The sequence below is a fragment of the Artemia franciscana genome, chromosome 12 (assembly GCF_032884065.1).
Source record: "Artemia franciscana chromosome 12, ASM3288406v1, whole genome shotgun sequence".
NCBI classification, from domain to species: Eukaryota; Metazoa; Arthropoda; class Branchiopoda; order Anostraca; family Artemiidae; genus Artemia; species Artemia franciscana.
This window is the reverse complement of record NC_088874.1, coordinates 2798161-2816279: the sequence shown is the minus strand read 5'-3', so window position 1 is coordinate 2816279 and position 18119 is coordinate 2798161. Positions and strand designations below refer to the sequence as shown.

General features: G+C 36.9%; 1 long non-coding RNA gene across 1 annotated transcript; it reads left to right on the top strand.

Moving 5' to 3' along the window:
• The first annotated feature begins 407 nt into the window (after positions 1–407).
• LOC136033582 (uncharacterized) lies at positions 408–17390 on the top strand. Its single transcript, XR_010618956.1, has 3 exons — positions 408–3420; positions 10845–10916; positions 14809–17390. It is a non-coding gene; the product is annotated as an uncharacterized LOC136033582 (long non-coding RNA).
• Positions 17391–18119: the final 729 nt, after the last annotated feature.

The following is an 18119-nucleotide window of genomic DNA, read 5'->3' as shown; positions in this document are numbered from 1 at the left end:
CTTGGTCTTAGTTTTTATGCTATAATTCAAACAAGCTACTAAGAAAATGCTTTACTTTCTATAACTAGATTTTCTGAAAACTTTAAATATATTGGTGTTTGATAACCAATTCAAAAAACATCTGTGTGCTTCAATAATCTCTGTCCAACACTTTAGCATTGCTCTGTTATGTGACTTTTGTGATGATTAATATTCTTGTTCTATAAGTCTTTATCAATATTTGTACTGCAGAATTTTGGGGAGAAGAAGAGGGTTAGTCTTCTTGACATGTTTCACTGTATGTTCTACTTGATAGATTTACCCCCCCCCCCAGCCCCATGATTCTCACTGATGTCTTGATAAGCCAACAGCCTTAGCCTAGGCAGCTTAAATTTGAAGGTCTTGCTAGTTTGGGTGCCCTAGGTTACTACTTCAGATGTTCTCTAGGTATTAGAGCACAATTGTGGTATATTTGGAGATGTCTCCATGCTAAAGATCTTGATTATCTGTTATTGAGAAGAAAGCATGTAAAGAAAACAATTCTTTGGCTACTTCATAATATGCAGAATAATTTTAGCTACCACATTTTGAAACCAGCTCCACAAAAACTTTTCCCACCCTTCTTCCCTGGTGTGAAAATATTAAGTCCAAATTGTGTATTTCCAATGGGTACTGACAAGGGGGGGGTATGCACCCCTGGAAATCTGAGAGTTTGAAGTATAAGAAAATCAAAGTGAAGAGAAAAGAGTAGCAAAAAACATGGAAAAAAGTGTGTTTGCTCATGGTTTGCTTACCTTCATATACGCTTTGATCCTTCATAGGAGTAACACAAATTCTAATTAGTTTTCCCTGAGACACTGAAGTTCCCATCAATGCAAGTATCCTCTCTTGTGGTTTCCAAGTTCTGTAGTAAGTCTCCAATTTCTTCAAAAATAGTAATGCACAATAAATCGTTGGATTTGATGCAAAAATCTTCAAATGCTTCCCAGTATAGAATAGATACAGCCTCAGGAACTAAAGTACAAGCAGCAGCTTTATTAATTACCAGTTTATATTTAATTGGTAATAATAATATATTACCAATTGTAATCATAAAACTCATTAAAACATGAAGACTACCTATTTTGAGGACAATGTCAGAATATGCAGCCAGATTTTTCACTCTTCAGGCATGTACAATTCTATATATAGCCTGGTCGCATGTGACAACGGTATAATTCAATCCTAGTTCTTTGAAATTTTCTGGGAAGTCTTAATGACTTCTTCCACAACTGCTGGGCAGAGGGAGAATGGGGAACCACTGGAAGATACCCAATCTTGGAAATATGAATATCAACCTTATTGTCATATGCAGTTGAGAAACGTTTGAAACCAAAATAAGGTGGAGATTCTGCTGAATCACTCGACACATTCGTGAGCTGTATTTTTAACGCTCTACAAACAATCCATATTGTAAAAAAAAGTCTGAAATGGAAGCCTTCTGACCAGCTGGTCAACCAATGAGATCTCTACATTTTGCTGTCACCTCTATTTTTCGATTTAGGAACAACTTGCCAAATTTTCCTGGCTGACAAGAAGTTAAGTTGAGCTAATAACAGCTGACATTACAAATTAACCGTTTAGCTGAAATAACTGTAGTAGATGTTGCTCTAAATTGACGCCTGGAGTTCTATCAGAGGGAAAGAAGCCCACTGGCAGGTTGTCAAAGGTTCTAAAAGCCAACAACACAACTTTCCTTAAAAATGGTTGAGGAGGGGCCTTCAGATAAACTCCTCTACACTCCATTGAGTTTATAAAAGTTCTCATAAAAGGCAACAATATACTTGCTGTCAGAAGGGGTATGGGCCTTCACACCCTCTTTATGAGGTAGATTGGGTATATTATTATTTTTCTCCCTAAAATAACCTTTCGCCTCCCTACTATCTGCAGCCCTTCCAACCTTCACTCGATTAGTATAATTGTAATAAAACCTACTGCTCACCTTCTCTCAGAAATGGGGAGGGCGAGGGCCTCCAAATTTGTCTGGTTCTCCAACCACCATCAAGTTGGTAAAAACTTTGATAAAAGCAATATGGTACTTATGCTCTCTGAAACTTATTAGATTTTCTTATTATTCTCTGTTTCTTGATGACTAAGAGAAAGTTAATACAAGAAAGAATGTTTCAGCTGTCTGCAAAGAAGTTAATTTGTAGTAGCCTTTTGACCATTCCAGGTACCTGCTGTAGTTACTTTTGAACAAGCTGGAACGGGACAAGTTACAAAAATAACTTTTTTTGTATCACTTTTTGGGTGACTTGGAACAAACCTTGGAAAAAAACCTAAATCTGCTTAGGCACATCATATAACTATGAAAATGAAATGGAATAAATTTAATTGGCAATCAAGGTTGTCTATTGCAAAGTGTGTAAATTGGCCTTTCTTCAATCCATTCTGAATGTAGACACAAGCTTGGTTTATTGTCTTCAATGGAAACAGCTTCACTGATCAGTCTCCTCTGTAAGGTTGTAAAGCTTACTGCATAGCCCAGCGTGTTTAGAAGAAGAAAGAAAGCTTTGCTTCTGGTCTCGTAGTGCAAATGGACAGAGAATGCGATATGTTTGGGAGTTGCAAGCCCCTAGGACTGGAAAAAATGTCCCGAGTTAAATTTAGAACCTTCTCTCTTGTACATTAATCCAAACTGTACTGAGTTTTGCTGTCTACAGGAAGATCTGAGAGGTCCCTGACCAAAAACACAATTTTGTTATAGAGCAAAGGTGGAACTATACAATCTGCTGTATTGTAAGTCAAATCAATGCTACCTTTGCCTTCTTTGAACTTCTTCACACTTTCAATTAATTCAGTCTTGTCCTTAGTCATTAAATAATAGAAGCGCTTTCTCTCCTCCATGTCAAATATATTGGTTATTCCAGTAGGACTAGAATTTTTGACCTTGGGAACTGCAAAAATCTTTGTTAAGTTCTATGTTCACTTTCTTTCATGTTCTATTTTCATTTTATGCCAATATACTAAATACCACCAAGTTCAACATCAATTGATGTCACTGATTCAGGAGATTGTCCAGTACATCAGGTTTTACCACATTCGAATCAGGGGAGTCACTGTTTTCTTCATTTGAATCTATCAGAATTCCACTGTATTCAAATTCTCTAATCATTTCCTTCACTTGTACAGCCATAAGCCCAGGAAAAACTGTTCCTTTTTTATTATAGAATGTGCCGTTTTGAGGGTCAGGTTAGGTTAGGTTGAAGTGCAAATGTTTTCCCATTCTGTTATTAAGATAAAATTACGTCAATTATTTGTTTTATGACAATCCTGAAAGTACAATTATCCATGCAAAGCTGTTATTTTGAAGGTGATAGGAAGCACTACTCAGTCAGTATGAAGTGGCATCCCTACTTGCCCCCTTTTGGTTTTGATAAGTGTGCCCTCTGTAGCTGTAATGTAAGTATAAAGCTAAACCTTCTACAAATAAAGCATACTATATTAACTTATTTCTTTTTGAACAGGTAAATTTTTCCCCTTTTCAGAAATACTATCAAAAAGCATTTTGCACCTATAGCATCGCCTCCCAGCTGTCTGAAGATTTAATCTGCTCCTGTGAAGTTCTTTGCTAAATCAGAGTTATTTGATTTTATAAGTTTATGCCACATATACTTGGGTATCAACAAAATAGACTGTTCTTAAAAAAAAAGCATCCAGATGTTTTATGCTTAGTAAAGTTAAGAGTATGTAACCCAGCCTGGTAACGACTACTAGGCATCTATAAACACTGTCCCTGTCTGGTAGTTGTGAAGATGAGGAATGACGATTTCCTAAGAAATAAATTAGAAAAAACTAACTGGCCAAATTTTGATACCTTTTCAAAGATCACTTCTGCAAAAATTCATGCTGCTGACATTCGGGTCAGAGAGCGAGATCTATTTTCATAGCTTAAGAAAACTAATATTGCAATGGATATATAGATATTAACCTTAAAAGTGATAAAATTGATTAAGATGATTTGATTTCTTAAGGATCAACTTATTTCATCCAAACTTTGTACCCAAACTATTTAGAATTGATTGGGTGGTCTTGCCATAACTTATTGAGGTTAGGTTAACCTAACTTGTAGAGCCTTTATTGGAGATCAGAAAGAAAACCATAGAGGAAAATTAAAAGTTTTGTTATACCTTGGATGTGAAGGAAGATTTATTTTGTGAGGAAGAATTAGCGACAGTACTAAAAGGATTAAAAAATAATAAGGCTCCAGTTACTGATAGTGTGGTAAATGAGTTTCTTAAATATAGCGGCCCTAAGGTTAGAAATAAGCTACTGAACATTATGAAAATTATTTCTGAAAAATGGGATATACCTAGCGATTTTAGAAAAACCCTAATTACACCACTGTATAAGAAAGGTGATAAGAATGATTTGTAATTATCGAGGTATTAGTCTGGCCTCTGTAGGTAGCAAATTACTTACTAATATGATACTTTTTAGACTGAGAGATGTTGTAGGCAAAGTTTTGAAAAAAGGACAGTGCAGTTTTAGAAAATTTAGAGGATTCATTGACCAAAGTGTTACTCTTAGGTTAATGATTGAGAAGTGACTGAGTTGTCAAATATCTTTGATTCTCAGTCTTGTAGATTATGAGCAGGCGGTCGACTCTTTTGATAGAAGAGCTTTAGCAAAGGTCTTATGGTATATAAGACAAATACACTAAAGTGATTAGTGATATGTTCGAGAATAACACTGCTGCGGCTAAAGTAGGAAGTGAGTTTAGCAGCTGATTTCGTATTAAATCAGGAGCTAAGTAGAGTTGTGTTCTATCCCCCTAATAGGGATCATTTGTTGGCCTTTCTCTTAAGGAGCAAAGGAAAGGGAATGGGAGACCAAGGAATCAAATGGGGAGCGGAAACTCTGCTGGACATAGATTATGCTGATGATTTGAGCATCCTTGATGAAAGTATTATCAAAATGAATGAACTTTTAAAGGTTTGTGACTTCAGTGTGCTAGACTAGGTTTGAAAATTAATGTCCAGAAGACTAAGTCACTAAGGCTAGGAATAAGTGAAAATTCAAAGGTTACGTTGGGTAACGAAAAGAATGATCAGGTGGGCAGTTTCACTTACCTTGGTAGCATTATTAGTAAAGACGGTCAGAGCAGTGAAGGTGTTAAAGGTAGAATAGTCAATGCTCAGGGTGTTTTTTCACAGGTAAAAAAAGTTAGGAAGAATAGGAAGATAAGTCTGTAAACCAAGATTAGAATGCTAAAAGTGATGACAGTAGTCAAATATGGCTCTGAAGCATGGGTTTTCGAAAAGCGGATGCAGATTTGCTAGTTGTTTTCGAGAGAAATTACCTACGGATTGTTTTGGGTACCTTTCTTACTGACTGTATTTCATACAGTAGGCTCTTCGAAAAATATGGTTCAATCCCGCTCTCTAGGGCTATAATGAAAGAAAAGTTGAGATGGCATGGGCACGTTGTGCAGATGAAGGATGACAGATTGCCGAAGAATTTCCTTTTTGGCCAACCGCCTAGGATTAAACGGAAAGCTAGCCATCCTTGTCTGGCGTGGAAGGACGTCATAAAGAAATATTTAAAGGAAATGGAAACTTCCTGGGAGGGTGTAAAGAGGAGATTTTGGATGGATTGGGATAGAGGAGGAGCGTCCGTAGTTGTGTTGGCCTCAGGCGGCTTCATGCTGTTGTGATTTACTAGTAGTAGTAGTAGTGTGCACATTGATTAGACAGCGTTTTGAATAATAATTAGAAAGAGACTAGATTTTTTCTTTATTTTAAACTAGCTTTTCAAGGTGTTCGTAGGTTTAAGATCTCCTATCCGTTTTTCTCCAATATTGTTTCGGAAGTTCTCTGTTGTGCTGGGAAAACTTGCTAATGAGACGGTCAGCCGACGATAAGACTCGTAAAGTGATTTTTAAGGTGTTGACCCGCCTTAGGTGTGAATTTTTCATAAAGACAAAAGAATAATTGTCCAGAGAAATCCCCAATCACCATGTGGAGAAATGGCATTTTATTTTGTAATCGAATCTACTGAGTTTACTCCATCAGAAGTTTTCGAATTGAATTGTTTAAACTATGTTCAAATCGAAATTCGTACGCTAGATCCTTCTGCTACCTTTAGAAGAGTTTTGTATGCATAATTAGATCTATTTGTTTACTCTGGGGACTTCATGTGTCAACTACAATTTTTGTCCCGGCACTCTAGGACCTTTCTTTTTTAAAGTTCCTGCTTTCTCTCTACTAGTACTTTGTTCACAAAATCTGCCTGTTTCGTTGAATTTGTCCTCCCCCTTCTCCCAAATATAAATTCCTGTGTTTCAACTGCTTAATGAACTATAGAAAAGATTATAATAATTTTTAGGTTTTCATCCAGTTTAACTAACTTTGCGATGATAATATGTTAACAGAAAAACTTAAATTCAAATTACTAAAAGACGAAAGGGAAAATTTGTTTTCCTTTCTCTTGAATTCAGCCACTCAAAGGCTGATTTGGTCGACTAGTGTTATTTAACCACAATAGAAAAACCTGAGAGCTGAAAGAATTCATTCTATTTTTTTTTCATAGAATGGAACACTTGAAGATTGACTGCACGGGATTGACATGCCCCTGGATTGAAAATGAAACTTTCAGGGAAGGGTCTACAGGCTAAAGTATGTCTTGGGAAGGTATTTTGAAGTACCTACTTCCACGCCTTTGCCCTTTTGAGGGTCCTGACCTTTGATGAGCATTAATAAGTCTGTGTTATGAAAGTGAAATCTTGCAAAATGGATCTTCTTCTCAAATGATGTACAACAAAAATACTTTCAGGTTCATAACTTTGTTCAATCCCAATTTATGAGGTTTACATATAGTTTACTTATAGTTTACATATAGTTATGGCTTTACATATAGCTTTACATATAGCTTACGTATAGCTTACTTATATAGCTTACATATAGCTTTTTATGGCTTTACCTGTAAACATACATTGTTGACATATAGTTATGGCTATTGGGAAGGGTACAGACGTTTTCTGGGGGAATTTTTCGTGTTGGGGGGGGGGGGGGTCGGGAGAGGGGGTTACGTGGAAGGATCTTTCCATGGTGTAATTTTTCATGAGGGAAGAGAGCTTCCATGAAGGGGCTGCAGAATTTTCTAGCATTCTTTAAGAAAAACAATGAGAAAAAAAAATTCATCTGGAAGTAAAGAGCAGCATTAAAACCTAAAAAGAACTGAAATTACTATGTAAATAAGGGGGTTAATCTCCTCCACAACACCTCCCTCTTCACGCTAAAGTATTTCTAGTAATTTCACCTATTTATTCTACGGCCTTTGGGATTTAGGGGTAATTTATAAGGAATGGGGACAAAATTCAAGCTTTAGTGTAAAGAGCAAGGTATTGATTAGGGGGCTAACCCCCTCATATACGTAATAAAAATATACAAATATAGAAGTTCGTTACGCAAGTTAATTCGTAAGTTAACGTATATTTATTACTAGTAAAAACGTTCGTAAAAAATTATAAGGTTCCAGTTGCCTTTTTAAGGAACTAAAAACTGGAGGGCAACTATGCCTCCTCCCCCACCTCCTTTTTATGGCACTTGGTATCTACCAAGTGACATAGCAATCGTAAATTCTGTCGGTCTATCGGTCTCTTTGTCAGTCTGTTGGTCTGTCTGTCCCGGTTTTGCTACTTTAGGCACTTCCAGGTAAGCTAGGACAATGAAATTTGGCAGGCATATCAGGAACATGAACAGATTTAATTAGAAATTGTCATTTCCCCGATTCAACCATCTGGTAGGGAGTGGGGGACGGTTAAATCGGAAAAATTAGAAAAAATGAGGTATTTTTAGCTTACGAAAGGGTGATCGGATCTTAATGAAATTTGATGTTTGGAATGATATCGCATCTTGGAACTCTTATTTCAAATCTTGACCGGATCCGGTAACATTGGGGGAGTTGGGGGGGGACCTAAAATCTTGGAAAACGCTTAGAGTGGTGGGATTGGGATAAAACTTAGCGGGAAAAATGATAACAAGTCCTAAATAGGTGATTGACTTAATTGGAACGGATCCGCTCCCTTTGGGGGAAAATCTTGAAAAACGCTTGAAGCGGAGAGATCAGCCTGAAACTTGGTGGGAAGAATAAGAACAAGTTTAAGATATGTGACGGAAATAACCGGACCGGATCCATTCTCGTTGGTGGAGTTGGGGGGGGGGAGTAATTCGGAAAAATTAGAAAAAATGAGGTATTTGTAACTTACGAACGGGTGATCAGATCTTAATGAAATTTGGTCTTTTGAAGGATCTTGTGCTTTAGAACTCTCATTTTAAATCCTGACCAAATCTGGTGACATTGGGGGAGCTGGAAGGGGGAACCGGAAATCTTGGAAACCGGATATCTTGGGAAACGTTTAGAGTGGATAGATCGGGATGAAACTTGATGGGAAGAATAAGCAAAAGTTATAGATATGTGATTGACATAATTAAAACGGATCTCTTCTCTTTAGGGGAGCTTGGGGTTGTTAATTTTGAAAAATTAGAAAAATTGAGGTATTTTAACTTAAGAACGGGTGACCAGATCTTAATGAAATTTGATATTTAGAAGAAATTCATGTCTCAGAGCTCTTATTTCAAATCCCGACCAGATCTACTGACATTGGAGGGAGTTGGAGGGGGAAAACCAGAAATCTTGGAAAACGCTTATAAATGTCGTAGATACGTGATTGACGTAACTGGACTGGATCCGCTCTCTTTGGGGGAGTTAGGAGGTGGGGTTCAGTGCTTTGGCGAGTTTGGTGCTTCTGGATGTGCTAGGACGATGAAAATTGGTAGGTGTATCAGGGAGCTACAAAAATTGACTTGATAAAGTCGTTTTCCCTGATTCGACCATCTGGGGGGCTGAAGGGAGAGGAAAAATTAGAAAAATTGAGGTATTTTTAACTTACGAGTGGGTGATCGGATCTTAATGAATTTTGATATTTAAAAGGACCTCGTGACTCAGAGCTCTTTTTTAAAATCCCGACCGACATTAAGCCTCTGATTTTCCTTTTAAAGCAATCTATTGATTCTTAGAATTTTGCAATAGCTCATACCAATGAGCTCTTGGCTCTTGGATCTTCCGACCTCGTCACAAGTGCCATATGAGTTCTTAGCTCTTTACGCTGAAGATAAAAAGTTCGCCGAAGGATACAATAGGAAGGCCTATATATGTGTACATTTATCGAAATTGGCCTTGCCTTGCCCTGTCTATTGTATAATCAACAAAGAGTATTTAGAAACAAACTAATATTTATAATTTTTGAAATTAATAGTGAAATCTTGTTTCTCCTGTTTGAATTAAAAATTATATTAAATTAGATTAAGTTTGATTAAACTTGATTAAGCTGCGATCTTGTCTCGATCTGCTGGGTAATGGTCCATTGTCATCTGAGCCATTTTCAAGTTATCTCGGTTTTCTGTTTCTTTCAATTTGTTTTACAAGCCGCAACTAGCTTTCTTTCAAAACTGTTCACAATGCAAAAGATAAAAAACTTAATTTCTTTTAAATCTATATCGGAGCGCCAAAAATTCTCTCGTGTCAGAATTTTAAGCGCATTGTATCAAATTGTATGTGAATGGATCCTAAGGATCCAGAAATCGAAGTTTACAGTTGGTATTTTAATCTTTTTACATCATTTTTTTATACTGTAAGTCTCGAAAAAATACATAGGAGACAGGTCACTCTTTACTAAATCAAATAAAAACTAGCTGCTTCAAGTGAAAGTAAAGAGCGACACTAAAACCTAAAAGGAACATATTTTATCCAATATTTTAAGAGGTGCCATCCCTTTAGTCCCCTGCTCTTCACACTGAAGCATAATTTATGCTCTATTATTTGATTAGTTTAAGAAGTAAAGGTAATTCGGTAATTGCAGGTAATTTGGTCTCCTATCATACTTAATTTATATACATGTTTCAAACACTCGATTAAATAACATTTAATATCTAGTAACCCCATATTTATGCACCAAGGATTTCTCTCGTATCACTTTTTTTATCTGCTTTATATCGAATCGTAGGCGTCTGCAGTCCAATGGTTCCGAACTCGGAATACACGTTTAGATTGGCCTTCCCTCTACTTTTTACGATCATTGGTGTCTATGTTAAGACATGCGCAATACGTCACTGTAAACTTAATCTAGAACACAAGCTTAAAAAAAAATGGTGGTAAAGAGCGATACCAAAATTTAAAAGAACAGATATTGTACTACACATATGTGGCATTGTGTACTCCTAACTCTCCTGATATTTATACCATTGAAGTTTAGCTTATGCTTAGTAAGATTCTGATTACTAGATAAAATATTTTGAAACTTAAGTGAAATAGGGTCTAATTTTTGACGGTCGATGCCTCCAAACAGACTGAAATGGGCTCAATTCATGGAAAATTGGGAGGGGGGATGTTTTCGTAATTTAAGGGGGAGGATATTTCGTTGTTTTTCCGACGAAAATGCTGGTATAGGCCATTTTTCAATGAAAAAAAGAGAAGATTTTTCGAAATTTTGTGGGGGTGGCAATGCCCCCCCCCCAATGACACCACTGAAAGACTATTTTATTGAAGTAGATAATAAATAGACGTTTGGGGTGTCGTAGAAAATATCCTTTTTAGGGGTATGGGAGAACTTTCCTGCTGATGAAGAGACTTGTCTTCTACATTCTTCCTGCATAACTGGTAACGAATGTCTCAGACTACCCCTAGGTGATTCCCTTTGAAAAAAATTAACAAATGAATTCGACTTATACGGGAAGTAAGGAAAATATATTTTTCCAAAACAATTCTGTCCCGAGATGCAGAGAGCTCTTTCAATACCTATTTACAACCCTGTTTACTATTTCTAGTACCAATCTTGATCGTCGTAGTTTGTCACGAGGAACTTCTCCTGAGTACGAAATGCAATCTAGAAAATCTAGGTATTTTTTATTTTAAATGTTTTGCTGATTTTATAAGCTTCCATGGTGGCGGTATATCTGTAGGTTATGGTTAATGCCATTTAGAAACTTTAAGATTCCGTCGTGGTTTATCTATGCATAAGATTGAATGCCATCTAGAAAATCTGTATTTGACTGAGTGTAGGTGGTAAGTTTTTCTATATAAGCTTTTTAGATGGTGGTATATCTATAGGTTATGTTTAATGGGATTCGATATCTTACAGGGAACTCCCATGGCTGCTTCATCGCTCAATTGATATTTCCTTTGTGCAGATTTTTAATGTTTTCCTTGTAGGTATGCTAATACATTTTTTGGGATTGTCCTTTCCTGAACTGAAAAAAAGAGAAATATCTGCTTTATTTAACAAAAAAAAATCACGTTTTCCCAATGATGTAAGTTTCATTAAAACTGAATTTCTCTATCTCAAAACGAATTTCTGATAAATTTCCGAGATTTCTGAGAAATTAGGTTTAAACTAATAATTTATTGAGTTTTTATGGCACTTGGTATTAACCAAGTGACATATAGCAATCGCAAATTCTGTCAGTCTGTCGGTCCCAGTTTTGCTACTTTAGGCACTTCCAGGTAAGCTAGGACGATGAAATTTGACAGGCGTATCAGGGACCAGACCAGAATAAATTAGAAATAGTCTTTTTCTGATTTAACCATCTGGGGGGGGGGGGGGGAGTGGGGGGCCCGTTAATTCGGAATAGATAGAAAAATAGAAGTATTTTTAACTTACAAACGGTTGTTCAGACCTTAATGGAATTTGATGTTTGGAAGGATATCGTGTCTCAGAGCTGTTATTTTAAATCCCGACCGGATCTGGTGAAATTGGGGGAGGATATGGGAGCGGGAAACCTAAAATCTTGGAAAACACTTAGAATGGAGGGATTGGGATAAAACTTGGTGGGAAAAATAAGCACAAGTCCTAGATACCTGATTGATGCATCGATGCATTATTACTTAAGACAATATTTCAGAATCTAGTGCTGTTTTTAAGCCGATAAATTAGGAAAAACAGAAAAAAAGTATTTTTAACTTACGAACGGGTGATGGGATCTTAATGAAATTTGATGTTTGGAAAGATATTGTGTCTTGGAGGTCTTATTTTAAATTCCGTCTAGATCCGTTGACATTGGGGGAGTTGGAAAAGGGGAACCTAAAATCTTAGAAAACGCTTAGAGTGGAGGGATCGGGATGAAACTTGGCGGAAAAAGTAAGCAAAAGTCTTAGATACGTGATTGACATAACCGGAACGAATCTGCTATGTTTGGAGGAGTTGGGGGGGGGGGGTTAATTGTGAAAAATTAGGAAAAATGAGGTATTTTTAACTTATGAGCGAGTGATCGGATCTTAATGAAATTTTAAGTTTGGAAGGATATCGTGTCTCAGCGCTCTTATTCTAAATCCCGACTGGATCTGGTGACATTGGGGGGAACTGAAGGGGGGACCTAAAATTTTCGAAAACGCTTAGAGTGGATGGATCGGGATGAAACTTGGTGGGGAAAATAAGCACAAGTCCTGGATTCATGATTGACATAACCGGAACGGATCCGCTCTTTTCGGGGGAGCTGTGGGGGGGGGGAGGGTTAATTCTGAGAAATTAAATAATGAGGTATTTTTAACTTACGAAGGAGTGATGGAATCTTAATGAAATTTGATGTTTGGAAGCATATCGTGCCTCAGAGCTCTTATTTTAAACCCGACCGGATCCGGTGACATTGGGGGGAGGGGATCCTAAAATCTTGGAAAACGCTTAGAGTGGAGGAATCAGAATGAAACTTGGTGGTAAAAATAATATTAAGTCCTAGATATGTGATTGACATAACCGGAATGGATCCGCTCTCTTCGGGGGAGTTGGGGGGGATGAGGGCTAATTATGAAAAATTAAAAATGAGGTATTTTTAAATTACGAAGGAGCGATCGGATCTTAATGAAATTTGATGTTTGGAAGGATATCGTGTCTCGGAGCTCTTATTTTAAATTCCGACCTAATCTGGTGACATTGGGGGGAATCGGGGGTGGGGGAAACCTAAAATCTTGGAAAACGCTAAGAGTGGAGGGATTGGCATGAAACTTGATGGGAAAAATAATTATAAGTCTTAGATACTTGATTGACATAACCGGAACGGATCCGCTCTCTTTGGGGAACTTGAGGGGAGAGGGTTGATTCGGAAAAATTAGAAAAATGAGTTATTTTTAACTTACGAAGGAGTGATCAGCTCTTATATTAAATCCCTACCGGATCTGGTTTAGGGGAAGTTGGGGGGGGGGCTAAAATCTCGGAAAACGCTTAGAGTGGAGGGATCGGGATAAAACTTGATAGGAAAAATAAGCACAAGTCCTAGATACGGAAGTGACATAACCGGAACGGATCTTCTCTCTTTGGGGGAGTTGGAGGGAGGGTCAATTCTAAAAAATTAAAAACACGAGGCATTTTTAACTTACGAAAGCGTGATCCTATCTTAATGAAATTTCATATTTAGAAGGACCTCGAAACTCAGATCTCTTATTTTAAATCCGGACCGGATCCAGTGTCATAAGGGGGAGGGGGAAAATTTTGGAAAACGCTTAAACGCTTAATATCACGATGAAACTTGGTGGAAAGAATAAGCAGAATAAGTCTAATATAGGTGACTGACATAACAGGACCGGATCCGCTCTCTTTGGTAAAGTTGGGGGGGGGGATTAATTCGGAAAAATTGGAAAAATGAGGTATTTGTAACCTACGAACGGGTGATCAGATCTGAATGAAATTTGAAATCTAGAAGGATCTTGTGCTTTAGAGCTCTCATTTTGAATCCCGACCAGATCCGGTGACAATGATGGGAGTTGGAGGGGGAAACCAGATTAAAACGAGGTTTCTTACGAATGGGTGATCGGATCTTAATTAATTTGATATTTAGAAGGACCCCGTGACTCAAAGCTCTTATTTTTAATTTTGCTAGAGGTCAAATCATATGAGCTCTTGGCTCTTCCGACCTCGCCACAAGTGCTGTATGAGCTCTTAGCTCTTGTTTTTTGAATTTTTCCACAGGGGTGATCGCATCGACTCAGTGGTCCCAGAATGTCGCGAGAGGGCTCATTCTAACAGAAATTAAAATTTCAAGTGCCCTTTCTAAATGACTCAAAAATTGGAGGGCACCTAGACCCATTAAGACTCGGCCCCTTCCCACGCTGATATTTTCCTAAAGTCATCGGATACAATTTTTTAGACAGCCATGTTGTTCAGCATAGTCGAAAAATCTAGTAACTGTCTTTGAAGACGCATTAACCCCCATAATTCTTGGGGGGGGGGGGGTGGGCTGTAAGTTATGAACTTTGCCCATTGTTTACATATAGTATTGGTTATTTTGAAGTATACTGACGTTTTCAGGGAGAATTTCTTCTCTTTACGCTTAAGATTCTACTGCTTTAAGAAGTAGAATTATTTCAAAGAGTCAAACTTTAGCGTAAATAGTGATGCGTTGATGAGGGGAGAGCCCCTTTCATATACAGAATAATTTTTGTGTTTGAAGTTTTATTGTCGCTTCTTACTTTCAGTTAAGAAAAACTTTTTTTTTTATTTAATTGTACACAGGGACGGTGTAATATTCATGCTTTTTGACAGCCGAATTCAGAGTCAGCCTGAGATCTCCATGCATCATGTTTAAAGACAACGTTTCAGAATCCTGCTGAAAAGATTGATTACAATGATGGTAGATAATAGCTTACCTTACCAATTTTCAGTCATTTTACTGCTTACTTCAGCCTTCTTTAAATAAAGGGTTTTGGTTGCAGATATTTAATTAGCAACAATATTGTTTCCAAAACCAAGAAAGAACCTCAGATTCTACTTCTCTTTAAGTTGACCTTGAATTTCTGTTCCAGTTTTGCCACAGCCCCATTTGACTCAGATACTTTGTAAGTGACGGAAATCACCAGCAAATGCCAGTTTAATCAATCCAATCGTCTTTGCAAATTGGCCGTGACAACACCTTTTCTAGTTGGTACTGCCAAAAGAATATGTAGCAAGCTAAGTGTTGTTAATAATTTGCTAGGGAATGTCATGGTTCATTTATGACTAAATTCACTTGAGTTTTTGGCAAATGAGAAAGACCTCACCGATGGCTCTGACTTGCCTCTGACTCTGATTGACTGAAGAAAAACAAGACTGTCCAGCACTATTCAAATTTGAACAAGAGGTGAATACATATTTAGCTGTTTATTGTTACACATTTACGCCTGAGGTATTCCGCTTTAGTTTCTGTTTTGTCTCCATAGATAAGTACAAATGATAAAGGACTAATATATGATAAATTTTCATGAGTCGTACAATATTATCTTGGAGTCGTTTAAATGAGGGGATCTCATCCCCCGGAGCCTGGGTGCTTTGAGCCACCCTTGCGTTTGGGAATTCTCTTAGGCCCGATGTATATTGTATTTTATATTACCTTGCCTATAGAAAAAGGGCCTAAAAGTATGGGAAACTTATCAGACTAGAAACTTGCACTAGTGCGAATATAAATCACTGACGCCATCTTGCGTTAGGTGTTTTCTTTTTTACAATAAACTTCTGCAAAATACCTGTTTAGACACTTGCAATGTTAGGAAGCATTAAAAAGTGGTATTAGGTCATCCGGTGGCATAGCAGCTCTAAGTCAACCTACCTAAGTTATCGAGAGCTTTGACAACCTATTTATAGTTTACAGATTCTTTACTTTTTCAAGTCGTTTGGGAAAAAAAATAAAAAATATTATTGCCCAGTTTTGGAATAAAACAAATTTCGTTCTTTATACCCGGTAGGCAGGCCCTACTCATAAATATTGATGACCACCAACAGCACTTGAAACCAAGAAGTACCTGGGTGACAGACGCAGGGTTGCCAACTGGATACTTTTAAAGTCAAAACGAGACATTCCCATGTGCCTAGACTTAATGGCATAAAAAGGAAAAAAGTGACACATATTAGAAATTTGGAATATAAGACGGCAAAACAAAACAAATTGTGTAAGTTTTAGACATAAACGAATCAGTTCCCAACTTTTCATTGTGTAAAAAAAAACGTTATTCTTCACTAAAGCTGTGAATTTTCTCGGTATTTTATTTTTTAACATCCTGATTTTTGTCAGAAATGTCGTAAGCAAGGAATTATCTTTAATGTTAGGGATATACATATTTATATGAGTTTCATGCTTATACAACTAAGTCATTTCGCATGAATGCTTATATGTATTTTTTCGTTTTCATCGCATTTGTTGTGAACCGGCCGCTTTGAAAGATGTTTTCGGTTATAACAGGCAAAAAACTAATCTCTAGTTTTAGACATTTCAAGATTGAAACATTCTAGTCCAAAATGACATATTTTAAGATGCTCAGGGGTCTTAAGAAAACCTGTAAAAATGCAAAAAAAAAAAATCTGGATTAACAATGCAATACGAAAAGAATGTACCACTCATTCAATTAGCTAAGGCTAATTGAATGAGTGGAAATGGCAGAAATGGGCTTCTTTCTTAAGAAAACACATATAATATAAAAAATTTGGAATATTTTGTGATTAACAATGTAATACGAAAAGATTGCAGAATTAATACCTTAGGCTAAGCTTGGCAAAAATGAGCTTCTTTTTTGAGAAACCTTCATCCATTGACGCACTGTAGAACCGGTTTTTTCCATCTTAGCGAAAGACAACACAAAGACAAGTGACGTAATAGAGGGGTACATATATATAATTTGGGCCATATATTTGCATGTTAGGGGAGGTAGGTGTAAGTATTTGGTCAGTGTGAACTTGTCAATGCCAACAGATATCTTAAATTTTTCGACATCTTCTTTATGTGCCCCAACCCCCCACTTATCTGGTTTTTCTTCTTTATCATCTGGATTTGGCCTAGCATCAACAGGGCGAGGCCTAGCTCTTGGTTGATCTTAATTAGTAGTTCAATTTCTCATTGATACAAATAAACAGGTTAGACAGGCTTTGTATGAATAAGCCTGAGTTAGAGTCTGCGCGTCAGAGTCTGGACTCTTTCCAACATGAATTATGTGGTTGGGAATCATCTTGTCTGACTTAGTACATTTTGGATTGTAGTCAGTGAATGTAAAATGATTTTACTTTTTTAGATGTGAGTTTCTGTTTTGTTTTCTGCTTCAGAGCATTGAAAGTTCTGCTTCAGAGAAACGCATTTTTGGTTCATAGTCAACAGACTGATATTGGGGATAAAGTTTATACTAACGGACTCTTCTGGCTGCAAAGAAATAATATTACCCCTGTAGTAAAAATTGGATCCAGAATCAAAATTCAACATTCATATGTGTCTGAAATGAACTTACCCCCACCCCTATATATACAAATTCAGAGTATGTACTTGCACAATAAGGGGGATAGGGGTAAAGTTCAGGCGTACCTCTATAGTCAGAATTGCATCCTGAATCCAGATTTAACATTCATTTAGGCTACATCGGAAATGAACTTCACCCCTACCTTATATATAAATATATATATATATATATATATATATATATATATATATATATATATATATATATATATATATATATATATATATATATATATATATATATATATATATATATATATATATATATTTATATACCAATTCAGGGTATATTCTAATTCAAGTATATATATTCACATTAGAAGTGGGGTTGGGGGAATTTTAAAAAGATATTAACCTACAAATGGAACTCGAGAATGAAGCATATTAGGAAACCAAGTGTTACTTCTTAATATGCTTAAAAATTTTAGTTCAACACATTCGAAGGTGCTTCCCCTATACTTTAGCCTAACCTTTTCCGTTTCGAGAGGGATAGGGCTACTGGGCAGTAGATCTAAGTGCCATGTCTTAGAAGGCGTCGCGGTGGGAGTATTGACCATTTTCATCTAAATTTTCACTTTAATTTTGTTTCTTATTTTTGAGTTGGGAAGCAAGGGGAGGGGGCTATAATTAACTTTTCTCCAGACACCATCAACCACAGGACCGGTTCTTCCCCCCTCTGTTTCCTAATGTGCATATATTTAGTATGAAGTATTGCCTTGGTCATTCCCTAGAAGAGTGGTTCTCAAACTTATGTAGACACTACCTTTTTTACCCCAATAGAAACAGGATACCCCAATAGTTCGTGAAAATGTGCAATACAAAGCATAATCCTTGGGCGAGTATCGCCAATGCAACACAGCC